Source organism: Coturnix japonica, unplaced genomic scaffold (assembly GCF_054131305.1).
Source record: "Coturnix japonica strain WE unplaced genomic scaffold, WE-NBRP24 Scf141, whole genome shotgun sequence".
Taxonomy (NCBI): domain Eukaryota; kingdom Metazoa; phylum Chordata; class Aves; order Galliformes; family Phasianidae; genus Coturnix; species Coturnix japonica.
In genome coordinates, this window is record NW_028189044.1 from 58,737 (window position 1) to 74,976 (window position 16,240).

At 30.6% G+C, this 16,240-nt stretch overlaps 2 long non-coding RNA genes across 9 annotated transcripts in view; one reads left to right on the top strand and one right to left on the bottom strand.

The window, feature by feature from the left end:
- The window catches only part of LOC146751087 (uncharacterized), a 38,968-nt gene that overhangs the window by 3,302 nt on the left and 19,426 nt on the right, over positions 1–16,240 (bottom strand). The gene's annotated exons all lie outside the window — the stretch shown is intronic.
- LOC146751088 (uncharacterized) lies at positions 255–16,211 on the top strand. 8 transcript variants are annotated; one of them, XR_014941918.1, is made up of 5 exons: positions 255–4,537; positions 6,293–9,299; positions 9,867–12,964; positions 13,532–14,121; positions 14,711–16,211. It is a non-coding gene; the product is annotated as an uncharacterized LOC146751088 (long non-coding RNA). The 8 variants fall into 8 exon arrangements; XR_014941921.1 differs by lacking the exon at positions 14,711–16,211 and having other exon boundaries at positions 9,867–11,832; positions 12,318–12,964; positions 13,532–14,104; XR_014941923.1 differs by lacking the exon at positions 14,711–16,211 and having other exon boundaries at positions 9,867–11,094; positions 11,559–12,964; positions 13,532–14,104.

Below are 16,240 nucleotides of genomic sequence, written 5' to 3' on the forward strand. Positions count from 1 at the left end.
GAAAAAGTTAAAAAAAAAGAAATAGGGAAAAAAACATGAAACAGGAGAAAGTCAAGATAAAAGGGGAAGAAAAAAGAGGGGAGAAAACAGGGAAGAAAATAGAAGAAAAATGATAATAGGGAAGAAAAAGAATAGAAAAAGGAGAAGGGAAAGAAAATGGGGAAGAAAAATAAAACAAAAAGGGGAAGAAGAAGCAAAAGCAAAAGCAAAAGGAAAGAAGGGAAGAACAAAAAGAAAAAAGAAAAGATAAAGAAAGAAAAGACAGGAAAATAAAAGAAAAAAGAGAAAAAAAGATAAAGGGAAAGAAAGGGAAAGGGAAACATAAAGGGGAAGAAAAAAAGGAGCAAGAAAAAAGAGGAAAGGAAAGGGGAAAGAGAAAATGAAAATTAAATAGAGAAAGGAGAACAAAAAGAGAGAAGCAAAAGAAAAACAGGTTAAGAAGAACCAAAAGCAAAAGAAAAATGGGGGGGGAGGGGATGGAAAAGGAAGAGGAAAACATAAACAAGTAAAAAATATATGGGAACAAAAAAAGGGGGGGGGGAAGGGAAGAAAATAAGAAAAAAACAATCAAGATTTTAAAAGGAGGAAGCAAAAGACAAAATGTGGATGGGTGGGTGTTGGGGGGGGGGGAGAGGGAAGAAAAGCAAGAAATAAAAAGTAATGATAAAAGTGGAGGAAAAATGAAAAGAAAATGAAAATTAAAAAGAAAGCAAGAAAGAAGAAAAATAAAATGGAGGTAGGGAAGAAAAAGGTAAAGAAAAAGACACAGGGAAAAAAAAAACGTAAAACAGGAGAAAGTAAAGATAAAAGGGGAAGAAAGAGGAGGGAAGAAAACAGGGAAGAAAATACAGAAAGATTTGGGAAGAAAAAGAATAGAAAAAGGAGAAGGGAAAGAAAATGGGGAAGAAAAATAAAACAAAAAGGGGAAGAAAAAGCCAAAGGATAAGGAAAGAAGGCAAGAAAAATAAGTAGAAAAAAAAGAAAAAGTAAAGAGAAAAGAAGAAAAAAGAGGGGGGAAGGAAAAGGAAAAGAAAACGAAAGGAAAGTATAAAGGTATGCTAAGGAAAGGAAAGTATAAAGGAAAGGAAGTTACAAAAGAAAGGAAAGTATAATGGAAAGTATAAAGAAAAGGAAAGTATAAAGGAAGGGAAAGTATAAAAGAAAGGAAAGCAAAGGTAAGTATATTGGAAAGGATAAGAAAGTATAAATGAAAGGAATGGGTAAGTTTAAAAATAGGAATGGAAAGGAAAGTATAAGGGAATGGAAAGTATAAAGGAAGGGAAAGTATAAAAGAAAGGAAGCAAAGGTAAGTATAAAGGAAGGGAAAGGAAGGGAATAGAAAAGAAAGGAAAGGTAGATATAATGGAAAGGAAAGCAAAGTATAATGGAAAGTCAATGTATGTTGAATTGTAAGGATAGGGAAGTATATAAAAAAGGAAAGGAAAGGTTAATTTAAAAAAAAAAAAAAAGGTATGGAAAGGAAGGTCTAAAGGAAAATGTTACAGAACAGAAAGGGAATGTAGGTATAATGCAAAGGGAAGGGAATTGTAAATGAAGGGAATTTATAATAGAAAAGAAAGGAAAGGTAAGTATGAAAGAAAAGGAAAGTATAAATGAAGGGAGAGGCTAAGTTTAAAAATAGGAATTGAAATGAAAGTGTAAAGGAAAAGAAAGTATACAGAAAAGGAAATTATAAAGGAAAGGAAAGTATATAGAAAAGGAAAGTATAAAGGAAGGGAAAGTATAAAAGAAAGGAAAGCAAAGGTAAGTATATTGGAAAGGATAAGAAAGTATAAATGAAAGGAATGGGTAAGTTTAAAAATAGGAATGGAAAGGAAAGTATAAGGGAATGGAAAGTATATAGGAAGGGAAAGTATAAAAGAAAGGAAGCAAATGTAAGTATAAAGGAAGGGAAATGAAGGGAATAGAAAAGAAAGGAAAGGTAGATATAATGGAAAGGAAAGCAATGTATAAAGGAAAGTCAATGTATGTAGAATTGTTAGGAAAGGGAAGTATATAAAAAAGGAAAGGCAAGGTTAATTTAAAAAATAAAAAAAGGAATGGAAAGGAAGGTCTAAAGGAAAATGTTACAGAACAGAAAGGGAATGTAGGTATAATGCAAAGGGAAGGGAATTATAAAAGAAGGGAATTTATAAAAGAAAGGAAAGCAAAGGTAAGTATGAAAGGAAAGGAAAGGAAAGTATAAATGAAAGGAGAGGCTAAGTTTAAAAATAAGAAGTAAAATGAAAGTGTAAAGGAAAGGAAAGTATACAGAAAAGGAAAGTATAAAGGAAAGGAAAGTATAAAGAAAAGGAAAGTATAAAGGAAGGGAAAGTATAAAAGAAAGGAAAGCAAAGGTAAGTATATTGGAAAGCATAAGAAAGTATAAATGAAAGGAATGGGTAAGTTTAAAAATAGGAATGGAAAGGAAAGTATAAGGGAATGGAAAGTATAAAGGAAGGGAAAGTATAAAAGAAAGGAAGCAAAGGTAAGTATATAGGAAGGGAAAGGAAGGGAATAGAAAAGAAAGGAAAGGTAGATATAATGGAAAGGAAAGCAAAGTATAAAGGAAAGTCAATGTATGTAGAATTGTAAGGAAAGGGAAGTATATAAAAAAGGAAAGGCAAGGTTAATTTAAAAAAAAAAAAAGGAATGGAAAGGAAGGTCTAAAGGAAAATGTTACAGAACAGAAAGAGAATGTAGGTATAATGCAAAGGGAAGGGAATGATAGAAGAAGGGAATTTATAAAAAAAAGGAAAGCAAAGGTAAGTATGAAAGGAAAGGAAAGGAAAGTATAAATGAAAAGAGAGGCTAAGTTTAAAAATAGGAATTGAAATGAAAGAGTAAATTAAAGGGGAAAGTATACAGAAAAGGAAAGTATAAAGGAAAGGAAAGTATATAGAAAAGGAAAGTATAAAGGAAGGGAAAGTATAAAAGAAAGGAAAGCAAAGGTAAGTATATTGGAAAGGATAAGAAAGTATAAATGAAAGGAATGGGTAAGTTTAAAAATAGGAATGGAAAGGAAAGTATAAGGGAATGGAAAGTATAAAGGAAGGGAAAGTATAAAAGAAAGGAAGCAAAGGTAAGTATAAAGGAAGGGAAAGGAAGGGAATAGAAAAGAAAGGAAAGGTAGATATAATGGAAAGGAAAGCAAAGTATAATGGAAAGTCAATGTATGTTGAATTGTAAGGATAGGGAAGTAAATAAAAAAGGAAAGGCAAGGTTAATTTAAAAAAAAAAAAAAGGAATGGAAAGGAAGGTCTAAAGGAAAATGTTACAGAACAGAAAGAGAATGTAGGTATAATGCAAAGGGAAGGGAATTAGAAAAGAAGAGAATTTATAAAACAAAGGAAAGCAAAGGTAAGTATGAAAGGAAAGGAAAGTATAAATGAAAAGAGGCTAAGTTTAAAAATAGGAATTGAAATGAAAGTGTAAAGGAAAGTAAAGTATACAGAAAAGGAAAGTATAAAGGAAAGGAAAGTATATAGAAAAGGAAAGTATAAAGGAAGGGAAAGTATAAAAGAAAGGAAAGCAAAGGTAAGTATATTGGAAAGGATAAGAAAGTATAAATGAAAGGAATGGGTAAGTTTAAAAATAGGAATGGAAAGGAAAGTATAAGGGAATGGAAAGTATAAAGGAAGGGAAAGTATAAATGTAAGGAAGCAAAGGTAAGTATAAAGGAAGGGAAAGGAAGGGAATAGAAAAGAAAGGAAAGGTAGATATAATGGAAAGGAAAGCAAATTATAAAGGAAAGCCAATGTATGTAGAATTGTAAGGAAAGGGAAGTATATAAAAAAATAAAGGCAAGGTTAATTTTAAAAAAAAAAAGGAATGGAAAGGAAGGTCTAAAGGAAAATGTTACAGAACAGAAAGGGAAGGTAGGTATAATGCAAAGGGAAGGGAATTATAAAAGAAGGGATTTTATAAAAGAAAGGAAAACAAAGGTAATTATGAAAGGAAAGGAAAGCAAAGTATAAATGAAAAGAGAGGCTAAATTTAAAAATTGGAATTGAAATGAAAGTGTAAAGGAAAGTAAAGTATACAGAAAAGGAAAGTATAAAGGAAAGGAAAGTATATAGAAAAGGAAAGTATAAAGGAAGGGAAAGTATAAAAGAAAGGAAAGCAAAGGTAAGTATATTGGAAAGGATAAGAAAGTATAAATGAAAGGAATGGGTAAGTTTAAAAATAGGAATGGAAAGGAAAGTATAAGGGAATGGAAAGTATAAAGGAAGGGAAAGTATAAATGTAAGGAAGCAAAGGTCAGTATAAAGGAAGGGAAAGGAAGGGAATAGAAAAGAAAGGAAAGGTAGATATAATGGAAGGGAAAGCAAAGTATAAAGGAAAGTCAATGTATGTAGAATTATAAAAAAAGGGAAGTATATAAAAAAAGAAAGGCAAGGTTAATTTAAAAAAAAAAAAAAGGAATGGAAAGGAAGGTCTAAAGGAAAATGTTACAGAACAGAAAGGGAAGGTAGGTATAATGCAAAGGGAAGGGAATGATAAAAGAAGGGAATTTATAAAAGAAAGGAAAGCAAAGGTAAGTATGAAAGGAAAGGAAAGTATAAATGAAAAGAGGCTAAGTTTAAAAATAGGAATTGAAATGAAAGTGTAAAGGAAAGGAAAGTATACAGAAAAGGAAAGTATAAAGGAAAGGAAAGTATAAAGAAAAGGAAAGTATATAGGAAGGGAAAGTATAAAAGAAAGGAAAGCAAAGGTAAGTATATTGGAAAGGATAAGAAAGTATAAATGAAAGGAATGGGTAAGTTTAAAAATAGGAATGGAAAGGAAAGTATAAGGGAATGGAAAGTATAAAGGAAGGGAAAGTATAAAAGAAAGGAAGCAAAGGTAAGTATAAAGGAAGGGAAAGGAAGGGAATAGAAAAGAAAGGAAAGGTAGATATAATGGAAAGGAAAGCAGTGTATAAAGGAAAGTCAATGTATGTAGAATTGTAAAGAAAGGGAAGTATATAAAAAAGGAAAGGCACGGTTATTTTAAAAAAAAAAAAAAGGAATGGAAAGGAAGGTCTAAAGGAAAATGTTACAGAACAGAAATTGAATGTAGGTATAATGCAAAGGGAAGGGAATTATAAAAGAAGGGAATTTATAAAAGAAAGGAAAGCAAAGGTAAGTATGAAAGGAAAGGAAAGGAAAGTATAAATGAAAAGAGAGGCTAAGTTTAAAAATAGGAATTGAAATGAAAGTGTAAAGGAAAGGAAAGTATACAGAAAAGGAAAGTATAAAGGAAAGGAAAGTATAAAGAAAAGGAAAGTATAAAGGAAGGGAAAGTATAAAAGAAAGGAAAGCAAAGGTAAGTATATTGGAAAGGATAAGAAAGTATAAATGAAAGGAATGGGTAAGTTTAAAAATAGGAATGGAAAGGAAAGTATAAGGGAATGGAAAGTATAAAGGAAGGGAAAGTATAAAAGAAAGGAAGCAAAGGTAAGTATAAAGGAAGGGAAAGGAAGGGAATAGAAAAGAAAGGAAAGGTAGATATAATAGAAAGGAAAGCAATGTATAAGGGAAAGTCAATGTATGTAGAATTGTAAGGATAGGGAACTATATAAGAATGGAAAGGCAAGGTTAATATTAAAAATAAAAAGGAATGGAACGAAAGATCTAAAGGAAAATGTTACAGAACAGAAAGGGAAGGTAGGTATAATGCAAAGGGAAGGGAATTATAAATGAAGGGAATTTATAATAGAAAGGTAAACAATGGTAAGTATGAAAGGAAAGGAAAGTATAAACGAAGGGAGAGGCTAAGTTTAAAAATAGGAATTGAAATTAAAGTGTAAAGAAAAGGAAAGTATACAGATCAGGAAAGTATAGAGGAAAGGAAAGTATAAAGATAAGGAAAGTATAAAGGAAGGGAAAGTATAAAAGAAAGGAAAGCAAAGGTAAGTATATTGGAAAGGATAAAAAGTATAAATGAAAGGAATGGGTAAGTTTAAAAATAGGAATGGAAAGGAAAGTATAAGGGAATGGAAAGTATAAAGGAAGGGAAAGTATAAAAGAAAGGAAGCAAAGGTAAGTATAAAGGAAGGGAAAGGAAGGGAATAGAAAAGAAAGGAAAGGTAGATATAATGGAAAGGAAAGCAAAGTATAATGGAAAGTCAATGAATGTAGAATTGTAAGGATAGGGAAGTATATAAAAAAGGAAAGGAAAGGTTAATTTTAAAAAAAAAAAAAAGATATGGAAAGGAAGGTCTAAAGGAAAATGTTACAGAACAGAAAGGGAAGGTAGGTATAATGCAAAGGGAAGGGAATTATTAAAGAAGGGAATTTATAAAAGAAAGGTAAGTATGAAAGGAAAGGAAAGGAAAGGAAAGTATAAATGAAAGGAGAGGCTAAGTTTAAAAATAGGAATTGAAATGAAAGTGTAAAGGAAAGGAAAGTATACAGAAAAGAAAAGGGAAAGTATAAAAGAAAGGAAAGCAAAGGTGAGTATATTGGAAATGATAAGAAAGTATAAATGAAAGGAATGGGTAAGTTTAAAAATAGGAATGGAAAGGAAAGTATAAAGGAATAGAAAGTATAAAGGAAGGGAAAGTATAAAAGAAAGGAAGCAAAGGTAAGTATAAAGGAAGGGAAAGGAAGGGAATAGAAAAGAAAGGAAAGGTAGATATAATGGAAAGGAAAGCAAAGTATAAAGGAAAGTCAATGTATGTAGAATTGTAAGGAAAGGGAAGTATATAAAAAAGGAAAAACAAGGTTAATTTAAAAAAAAAAAAGGAATGGAAAGGAAGGTCTAAAGGAAAATGTTACAGAACAGAAAGGGAATGTAGGTATAATGCAAAGGGAAGGGAATTATAAAAGAAGGGAATTTATAAAAGAAAGGAAAGCAAAGGTAAGTATGAAAGGAAAGGAAAGTATAAATGAAAAGAGAGGCTAAGATTAAAAATAGGAATTGAAATGAAAGTGTAAAGGAAAGGAAAGTATACAGAAAAGGAAAGTATAAAGGAAAGGAAAGTATATAGAAAAGGAAAGTATATAGGAAGGGAAAGTATAAAAGAAAGGAAAGCAAAGGGAAGTATATTGGAAAGGATAAGAAAGTATAAATGAAAGGAATGGGTAAGTTTAAAAATAGGAATGGAAAGGAAAGTATAAGGGAATGGAAAGTATAAAGGAAGGGAAAGTATAAAAGAAAGGAAGCAAAGGTAAGTATAAAGGAAGGGAAAGGAAGGGAATAGAAAAGAAAGGAAAGGTAGATATAATGGAAAGGAAAGCATAGTATAATGGAAAGTCAATGTATGTAGAATTGTAAGGATAGGGAAGTATATAAAAAAGGAAAGGAAAGGTTAATTTAAAAAAAAAAAAAAGGTATGGAAAGGAAGGTCTAAAGGAAAATGTTACAGAACAGAAAGGGAATGTAGGTATAATGCAAAGGGAAGGGAATTATTAAAGAAGGGCATTTATAAAAGAAAGGAAAGCAAAGGTAAGTATGAAAGGAAAGGAAAGGAAAGGAAAGGAAAGGAAAGGAAAGGAAAGGAAAGGAAAGGAAAGGAAAGGAAAGGAAAGGAAAGGAAAGGAAAGGAAAGGAAAGGAAAGGAAAGGAAAGGAAAGGAAAGGAAAGTATAAATGAAAGGAGAGGCTAAGTTTAAAAATAGGAATTGAAATGAAAGTGTAAAGGAAAGCGGAAAGTATACAGAAAAGGAAAGTATAACGGAAAGGAAAGTATAAAAGAATGGAAAGCAAAGGTAAGTATATTGGAAAGGATAAGAAAGTATAAATGAAAGGAATGGGTAAGTTTAAAAATAGGAATGGAAAGGAAAGTATAAGGGAATGGAAAGTATAAAGGAAGGGAAAGTATAAAAGAAAGGAAGCAAAAATAAGTATAAAGGAAGGGAATAGAAAAGAAAGGAAAGGTAGATATAATGGAAAGGAAAGCAAAGTATAATGGAAAGTCAGTGTATGTAGAATTGTAAGGATAGGGAAGTATATAAAAAAGGAAAGGCAAGGTTAATTTAAAAAAAAAAAAAAGGTATGGAATGGAAGGTCTAAAGGAAAATGTTACAGAACAGAAAGGGAATGTAGGTATAATGCAAAGGGAAGGGAATTATTAAAGAAGGGAATTTATAAAAGAAAGCAAAGGTAAGTATGAAAGGAAAGGAAAGTATAAATGAAAGGAAAGGCTAAGTTTAAAAATAGGAATTGAAATGAAAGTGTAAAGGAAAAGGAAGTATACAGAAAGGGAAAGGGAAAGTATAAAAGAAAGGAAAGCAAGGGTAAGTATATTGGAAAGGATAAGAAAGTATAAATGAAAGGAATGGGTAAGTTTAAAAATAGGAATGGAAAGGAAAGTATAAGGGAATGGAAAGTATAAAGGAAGGGAAAGTATAAAAGAAAGGAAGCAAAGGTAAGTATAAAGGATGGGAAAGGAAGGGAATGGAAAAGAAAGGAAACGTAGATATAATGGAAAGGAAAGCAATGTATAAGGGAAACTCAATGTATGTAGAATTGTAAGGATAGGGAAGTATATAAAAAAGGAAAGGCAAGGTTAATTAAAATAAAAAAAAAAGGAATGGAAAGGAAGGTCTAAAGGAAAATGCTACAGAACAGAAAGGGAATGTAGGTATAATGAAAAGGGAAGGGAATTATAAAAGAAGAGAATTTATAAAAGAAAGGAAAGCAAAGGTAAGTATGAAAGGAAAGGAAGGGAAAGTATAAATGAAAGGAGAGGCTAAGTTTAAAAATAGGAATTGAAATGAAAGTGTAAAGGAAAGGAAAGTATACAGAAAATGAAAGGAAAGTATAAAAGAAAGGAAAGCAAACGTAAGTATGAAAGGAAAGTAAAGGAAAGTATAAATGAAAGGAGAGGCTAAGTTTAAAAATAGGAATTGAAATGAAAGTGTAAAGGAAAGGGGAAAGTATACAGAAAAGGAAAGTATAAAGGAAAGGAAAGTATAAAGAAAAGGAAAGTATATAGGAAGGGAAAGTATAAAAGAAAGGAAAGCAAAGGTAAGTATATTGGAAAGGATAAGAAAGTATAAATGAAAGGAATCAGTAAGTTTAAAAATAGGAATTGAAAGGAAAGTATAAGGGAATGGAAAGTATAAAGGAAGGGAAAGTATAAAAGAAAGGAAGCAAAGGTAAGTATAAAGGAAGGGAAAGGAAGGGAATAGAAAAGAAAGGAAAGGTAGATATAATGGAAAGGAAAGCAATGTAGAATGGAAAGTCAATGTATGTAGAATTGTAAAGATAGGGAACTATATAAGAATGGAAAGGGAAGGTTAATTTTAAAAAAAAAAAGGAATGGAAAGGAAGGTCTAAAGGAAAATGTTACAGAACAGAAAGGGAAGGTAGGTATAATGCAAAGGGAAGGGAATTATAAATGAAAGGAGTTTATAATAGAAAGGAAAGCAAAGGTAAGTATGAAAGGAAAGGAAAGTATAAATGGAGATGCTATGTTTAAAAATAGGAATTGAAATGAAAGTTTAAAGGAAAGGAAAGTATACAGAAAAGGAAATTATAAAGGAAAGGAAAGTATATAGAAAAGGAAAGTATAAAAGAAAGGAAAGCAAAGGTAAGTATATTGGAAAGGATAAGAAAGTATAAATGAAAGGAATGGGTAAGTTTAAAAATAGGAATGGAAAGGAAAGTATAAGGGAATGGAAAGTATAAAGGAAGGGAAAGAATAAAAGAAAGGAAGCAAAGGTAAGTATAAAGGAAGGGAAAAGAAGGGAATAGAAAAGAAAGGAAAGGTAGATATAATGGAAAGGAGAGCAAAGTATAATGGAAAGTCAATGTATGTAGAATTGTAAGGATAGGGAAGTATATAAAAAAGGAAAAGAAAGGTTAATTTTAAAAAAAAAAAAAGATATGGAAAGGAAGGTCTAAAGGAAAAAGTTTCAGAACAGAAAGGGAATGTAGGTATAATGCAAAGGGAAGGGAATTATTAAAGAAGGGAATTTATAAAAGAAAGAAAAGCAAAGGTAAGTATGAAAGGAAAGGAAAGGAAAGTATAAATGAAAGGAGAGGCTAAGTTTAAAAATAGGAAGTGAAATGAAAGTGTAAAGGAAAGTAAAGTATACAGAAAAGGAAAGTATAAAGGAAAGGAAAGTATAAAGAAAAGGACAGTATAAAGGAAGGGAAAGTATAAAAGAAAGGAAAGCAAAGGTAAGTATATTGGAAAGGATAAAAAGTATAAATGAAAGGAATGGGTAAGTTTAAAAATAGGAATGGAAAGGAAAGTATAAGGGAATGGAAAGTATAAAGGAAGGGAAAGTATAAAAGAAAGGAAGCAAAGGTAAGTATAAAGGAAGGGAAAGGAAGGGAATAGAAAAGAAAGGAAAGGTAGATATAATGGAAAGGAAAGCAAAGTATAATGGAAAGTCAATGAATGTAGAATTGTAAGGATAGGGAAGTATATAAAAAAGGAAAGGAAAGGTTAATTTTAAAAAAAAAAAAAAGATATGGAAAGGAAGGTCTAAAGGAAAATGTTACAGAACAGAAAGGGAAGGTAGGTATAATGCAAAGGGAAGGGAATTATTAAAGAAGGGAATTTATAAAAGAAAGGAAAGCAAAGGGAAGTATGAAAGGAAAGGAAAGGAAAGGAAAGTATAAATGAAAGGAGAGGCTAAGTTTAAAAATAGGAATTGAAATGAAAGTGTAAAGGAAAGCAAAGTATACAGAAAAGGAAAGGGAAAGTATAAAAGAAAGGAAAGCAAAGGGAAGTATATTGGAAAGGATAAGAAAGTATAAATGAAAGGAATGGGTAAGTTTAAAAATAGGAATGGAAAGGAAAGTATAAAGGAATAGAAAGTATAAAGGAAGGGAAAGTATAAAAGAAAGGAAGCAAAGGTAAGTATAAAGGAAGGGAAAGGAAGGGAATAGAAAAGAAAGGAAAGGTAGATATAATGGAAAGGAAAGCAAAGTATAAAGGAAAGTCAATGTATGTAGAATTGTAAGGAAAGGGAAGTATATAAAAAAGGAAAAACAAGGTTAATTAAAAAAAAAAAAAGGAATGGAAAGGAAGGTCTAAAGGAAAATGTTACAGAACAGAAAGGGAATGTAGGTATAATGCAAAGGGAAGGGAATTATAAAAGAAGGGAATTTATAAAAGAAAGGAAAGCAAAGGTAAGTATGAAAGGAAAGGAAAGTATAAATGAAAAGAGAGGCTAAGATTAAAAATAGGAATTGAAATGAAAGTGTAAAGGAAAGGAAAGTATACAGAAAAGGAAAGTATAAAGGAAAGGAAAGTATATAGAAAAGGAAAGTATATAGGAAGGGAAAGTATAAAAGAAAGGAAAGCAAAGGGAAGTATATTGGAAAGGATAAGAAAGTATAAATGAAAGGAATGGGTAAGTTTAAAAATAGGAATGGAAAGGAAAGTATAAGGGAATGGAAAGTATAAAGGAAGGGAAAGTATAAAAGAAAGGAAGCAAAGGTAAGTATAAAGGAAGGGAAAGGAAGGGAATAGAAAAGAAAGGAAAGGTAGATATAATGGAAAGGAAAGCATAGTATAATGGAAAGTCAATGTATGTAGAATTGTAAGGATAGGGAAGTATATAAAAAAGGAAAGGAAAGGTTAATTTAAAAAAAAAAAAAGGTATGGAAAGGAAGGTCTAAAGGAAAATGTTACAGAACAGAAAGGGAATGTAGGTATAATGCAAAGGGAAGGGAATTATTAAAGAAGGGCATTTATAAAAGAAAGGAAAGCAAAGGTAAGTATGAAAGGAAAGGAAAGGAAAGGAAAGGAAAGGAAAGGAAAGGAAAGGAAAGGAAAGGAAAGGAAAGGAAAGGAAAGGAAAGGAAAGGAAAGGAAAGGAAAGGAAAGTATAAATGAAAGGAGAGGCTAAGTTTAAAAATAGGAATTGAAATGAAAGTGTAAAGGAAAGCGGAAAGTATACAGAAAAGGAAAGTATAACGGAAAGGAAAGTATAAAAGAATGGAAAGCAAAGGTAAGTATATTGGAAAGGATAAGAAAGTATAAATGAAAGGAATGGGTAAGTTTAAAAATAGGAATGGAAAGGAAAGTATAAGGGAATGGAAAGTATAAAGGAAGGGAAAGTATAAAAGAAAGGAAGCAAAAATAAGTATAAAGGAAGGGAATAGAAAAGAAAGGAAAGGTAGATATAATGGAAAGGAAAGCAAAGTATAATGGAAAGTCAGTGTATGTAGAATTGTAAGGATAGGGAAGTATATAAAAAAGGAAAGGCAAGGTTAATTTAAAAAAAAAAAAAAGGTATGGAAAGGAAGGTCTAAAGGAAAATGTTACAGAACAGAAAGGGAATGTAGGTATAATGCAAAGGGAAGGGAATTATTAAAGAAGGGAATTTATAAAAGAAAGGAAAGCAAAGGTAAGTATGAAAGGAAAGGAAGGGAAAGTATAAATGAAAGGAGAGGCTAAGTTTAAAAATAGGAATTGAAATGAAAGTGTAAAGGAAAGGAAAGTATACAGAAAATGAAAGGAAAGTATAAAAGAAAGGAAAGCAAACGTAAGTATGAAAGGAAAGTAAAGGAAAGTATAAATGAAAGGAGAGGCTAAGTTTAAAAATAGGAATTGAAATGAAAGTGTAAAGGAAAGGGGAAAGTATACAGAAAAGGAAAGTATAAAGGAAAGGAAAGTATAAAGAAAAGGAAAGTATATAGGAAGGGAAAGTATAAAAGAAAGGAAAGCAAAGGTAAGTATATTGGAAAGGATAAGAAAGTATAAATGAAAGGAATCAGTAAGTTTAAAAATAGGAATTGAAAGGAAAGTATAAGGGAATGGAAAGTATAAAGGAAGGGAAAGTATAAAAGAAAGGAAGCAAAGGTAAGTATAAAGGAAGGGAAAGGAAGGGAATAGAAAAGAAAGGAAAGGTAGATATAATGGAAAGGAAAGCAATGTATAATGGAAAGTCAATGTATGTAGAATTGTAAAGATAGGGAACTATATAAGAATGGAAAGGGAAGGTTAATTTTAAAAAAAAAAAGGAATGGAAAGGAAGGTCTAAAGGAAAATGTTACAGAACAGAAAGGGAAGGTAGGTATAATGCAAAGGGAAGGGAATTATAAATGAAAGGAGTTTATAATAGAAAGGAAAGCAAAGGTAAGTATGAAAGGAAAGGAAAGTATAAATGGAGATGCTATGTTTAAAAATAGGAATTGAAATGAAAGTTTAAAGGAAAGGAAAGTATACAGAAAAGGAAATTATAAAGGAAAGGAAAGTATATAGAAAAGGAAAGTATAAAAGAAAGGAAAGCAAAGGTAAGTATATTGGAAAGGATAAGAAAGTATAAATGAAAGGAATGGGTAAGTTTAAAAATAGGAATGGAAAGGAAAGTATAAGGGAATGGAAAGTATAAAGGAAAGGAAAGAATAAAAGAAAGGAAGCAAAGGTAAGTATAAAGGAAGGGAAAAGAAGGGAATAGAAAAGAAAGGAAAGGTAGATATAATGGAAAGGAGAGCAAAGTATAATGGAAAGTCAATGTATGTAGAATTGTAAGGATAGGGAAGTATATAAAAAAGGAAAAGAAAGGTTAATTTTAAAAAAAAAAAAAGATATGGAAAGGAAGGTCTAAAGGAAAAAGTTTCAGAACAGAAAGGGAATGTAGGTATAATGCAAAGGGAAGGGAATTATTAAAGAAGGGAATTTATAAAAGAAAGAAAAGCAAAGGTAAGTATGAAAGGAAAGGAAAGGAAAGTATAAATGAAAGGAGAGGCTAAGTTTAAAAATAGGAAGTGAAATGAAAGTGTAAAGGAAAGTAAAGTATACAGAAAAGGAAAGTATAAAGGAAAGGAAAGTATAAAGAAAAGGACAGTATAAAGGAAGGGAAAGTATAAAAGAAAGGAAAGCAAAGGTAAGTATATTGGAAAGGATAAGAAAGTATAAATGAAAGGAATGGGTAAGTTTAAAAATAGGAATGGAAAGGAAAGTATAAGGGAATGGAAAGTATAAAGGAAGGGAAAGTATAAAAGAAAGGAAGCTAAGGTAAGAATAAAGGAAGGGAAAGGAAGGGAATAGAAAAGAAAGGAAAGGTAGATATAATGGAAAGGAAAGCATAGTATAATGGAAAGTCAATGTATGTAGAATTGTAAGGATAGGGAAGTATATAAAAAAGGAAAGGAAAGGTTAATTTTAAAAAAAAAAAAAAGGTATGGAAAGGAAGGTCTAAAGGAAAATGTTACAGAACAGAAAGGGAATGTAGGTATAATGCAAAGGGAAGTGAATTATAAAAGAAGGGAATTCATAAAAGAAAGGAAAACAAAGGTAAGTATGAAAGGAAAGGAATATATAAAAGAAAGGAGAGGCTAAGTTTAAAAATAGGAATTGAAATGAAAGAGTAAATGAAAGGGGAAAGTATACAGAAAATAAAAGTATAAAGGAAAGGAAAGTATATAGAAAAGGAAAGTATAAAGAAAGGGAAAGTATAAAAGAAAGGAAAGCAAAGGTAAGTATATTGGAAAGCATAAGAAAGTATAAATGAAAGGAATGGGTAAGTTTAAAAATAGGAATGGAAAGGAAAGTATAAGGGAATGGAAAGTATAAAGGAAGGGAAAGTATAAATGTAAGGAAGCAAAGGTAAGTATAAAGGAAGGGAAAGGAAGGGAATAGAAAAGAAAGGAAAGGTAGATATAATGGAAAGGAAAGCAAAGTATAAAGGAAACTCAATGTATGTAGAATTATAAGGAAAGGGAAGTATATAAAAAAAGAAAGGCAAGGTTAATTTAAAAAAAAAAAAAGGAATGGAAAGGAAGGTCTAAAGGAAAATGTTACAAAACAGAAAGGGAAGGTAGGTATAATGCAAAGGGAAGGGAATTATAAAAGAAGGGAATTTATAAAAGAAAGGAAAACAAAGGTAATTATGAAAGGAAAGGAAAGGAAAGTATAAATGAAAAGAGAGGCTAAATTTAAAAATTGGAATTGAAATGAAAGTGTAAAGGAAAGTAAAGTATACAGAAAAGGAAAGTATAAAGGAAAGGAAAGTATATAGAAAAGGAAAGTATAAAGGAAGGGAAAGTATAAAAGAAAGGAAAGCAAAGGTAAGTATATTGGAAAGGATAAGAAAGTATAAATGAAAGGAATGGGTAAGTTTAAAAATAGGAATGGAAAGGAAAGTATAAGGGAATGGAAAGTATAAAGGAAGGGAAAGTATAAATGTAAGGAAGCAAAGGTCAGTATAAAGGAAGGGAAAGGAAGGGAATAGAAAAGAAAGGAAAGGTAGATATAATGGAAAGGAAAGCAAAGTATAAAGGAAAGTCAATGTATGTAGAATTATAAGGAAAGGGAAGTATATAAAAAAAGAAAGGCAAGGTTAATTTAAAAAAAAAAAAAAGGAATGGAAAGGAAGGCCTAAAGGAAAATGTTACAGAACAGAAAGGGAAGGTAGGTATAATGCAAAGGGAAGGGAATGATAAAAGAAGGGAATTTATAAAAGAAAGGAAAGCAAAGGTAAGTATGAAAGGAAAGGAAAGTATAAATGAAAAGAGGCTAAGTTTAAAAATAGGAATTGAAATGAAAGTGTAAAGGAAAGGAAAGTATACAGAAAAGGAAAGTATAAAGGAAAGGAAAGTATAAAGAAAAGGAAAGTATATAGGAAGGGAAAGTATAAAAGAAAGGAAAGGAAAGGTAAGTGTATTGGAAAGGATAAGAAAGTATAAATGAAAGGAATGGGTAATTTTAAAAATAGGAATGGAAAGGAAAGTATAAGGGAATGGAAAGTATAAAGGAAGGGAAAGTATAAAAGAAAGGAAGCAAAGGTAAGTATAAAGGAAGGGAAAGGAAGGGAATAGAAAATAAAGGAAAGGTAGATATAATGGAAAGGAAAGCATAGTATAATGGAAAGTCAATGTATGTAGAATTGTAAGGATAGGGAAGTATATAAAAACGGAAAGGCAAGGTTATTTTAAAAAAAAAAAAAAAGGAATGGAAAGGAAGGTCTAAAGGAAAATGTTACAGAACAGAAATTGAATGTAGGTATAATGAAAAGGGAAGGGAATTATAAAAGAAGGGAATTTATAAAAGAAAGGAAAGCAAAGGTAAGTATGAAAGGAAAGGAAAGTATAAATGAAAAGAGAGGCTAAGTTTAAAAATAGGAATTGAAATGAAAGTGTAAAGGAAAGGAAAGTATACAGAAAAGGAAAGTATAAAGGAAAGGAAAGTATAAAGAAAAGGAAAGTATAAAGGAAGGGAAAGTATAAAAGAAAGGAAAGCAAAGGTAAGGATATTGGAAAGGATAAGAAAGTATAAATGAAAGGAATGGGTAAGTTTAAAAATAGGAATGGAAAGGAAAGTATAAGGGAATGGAAAGTATAAAGGAAGG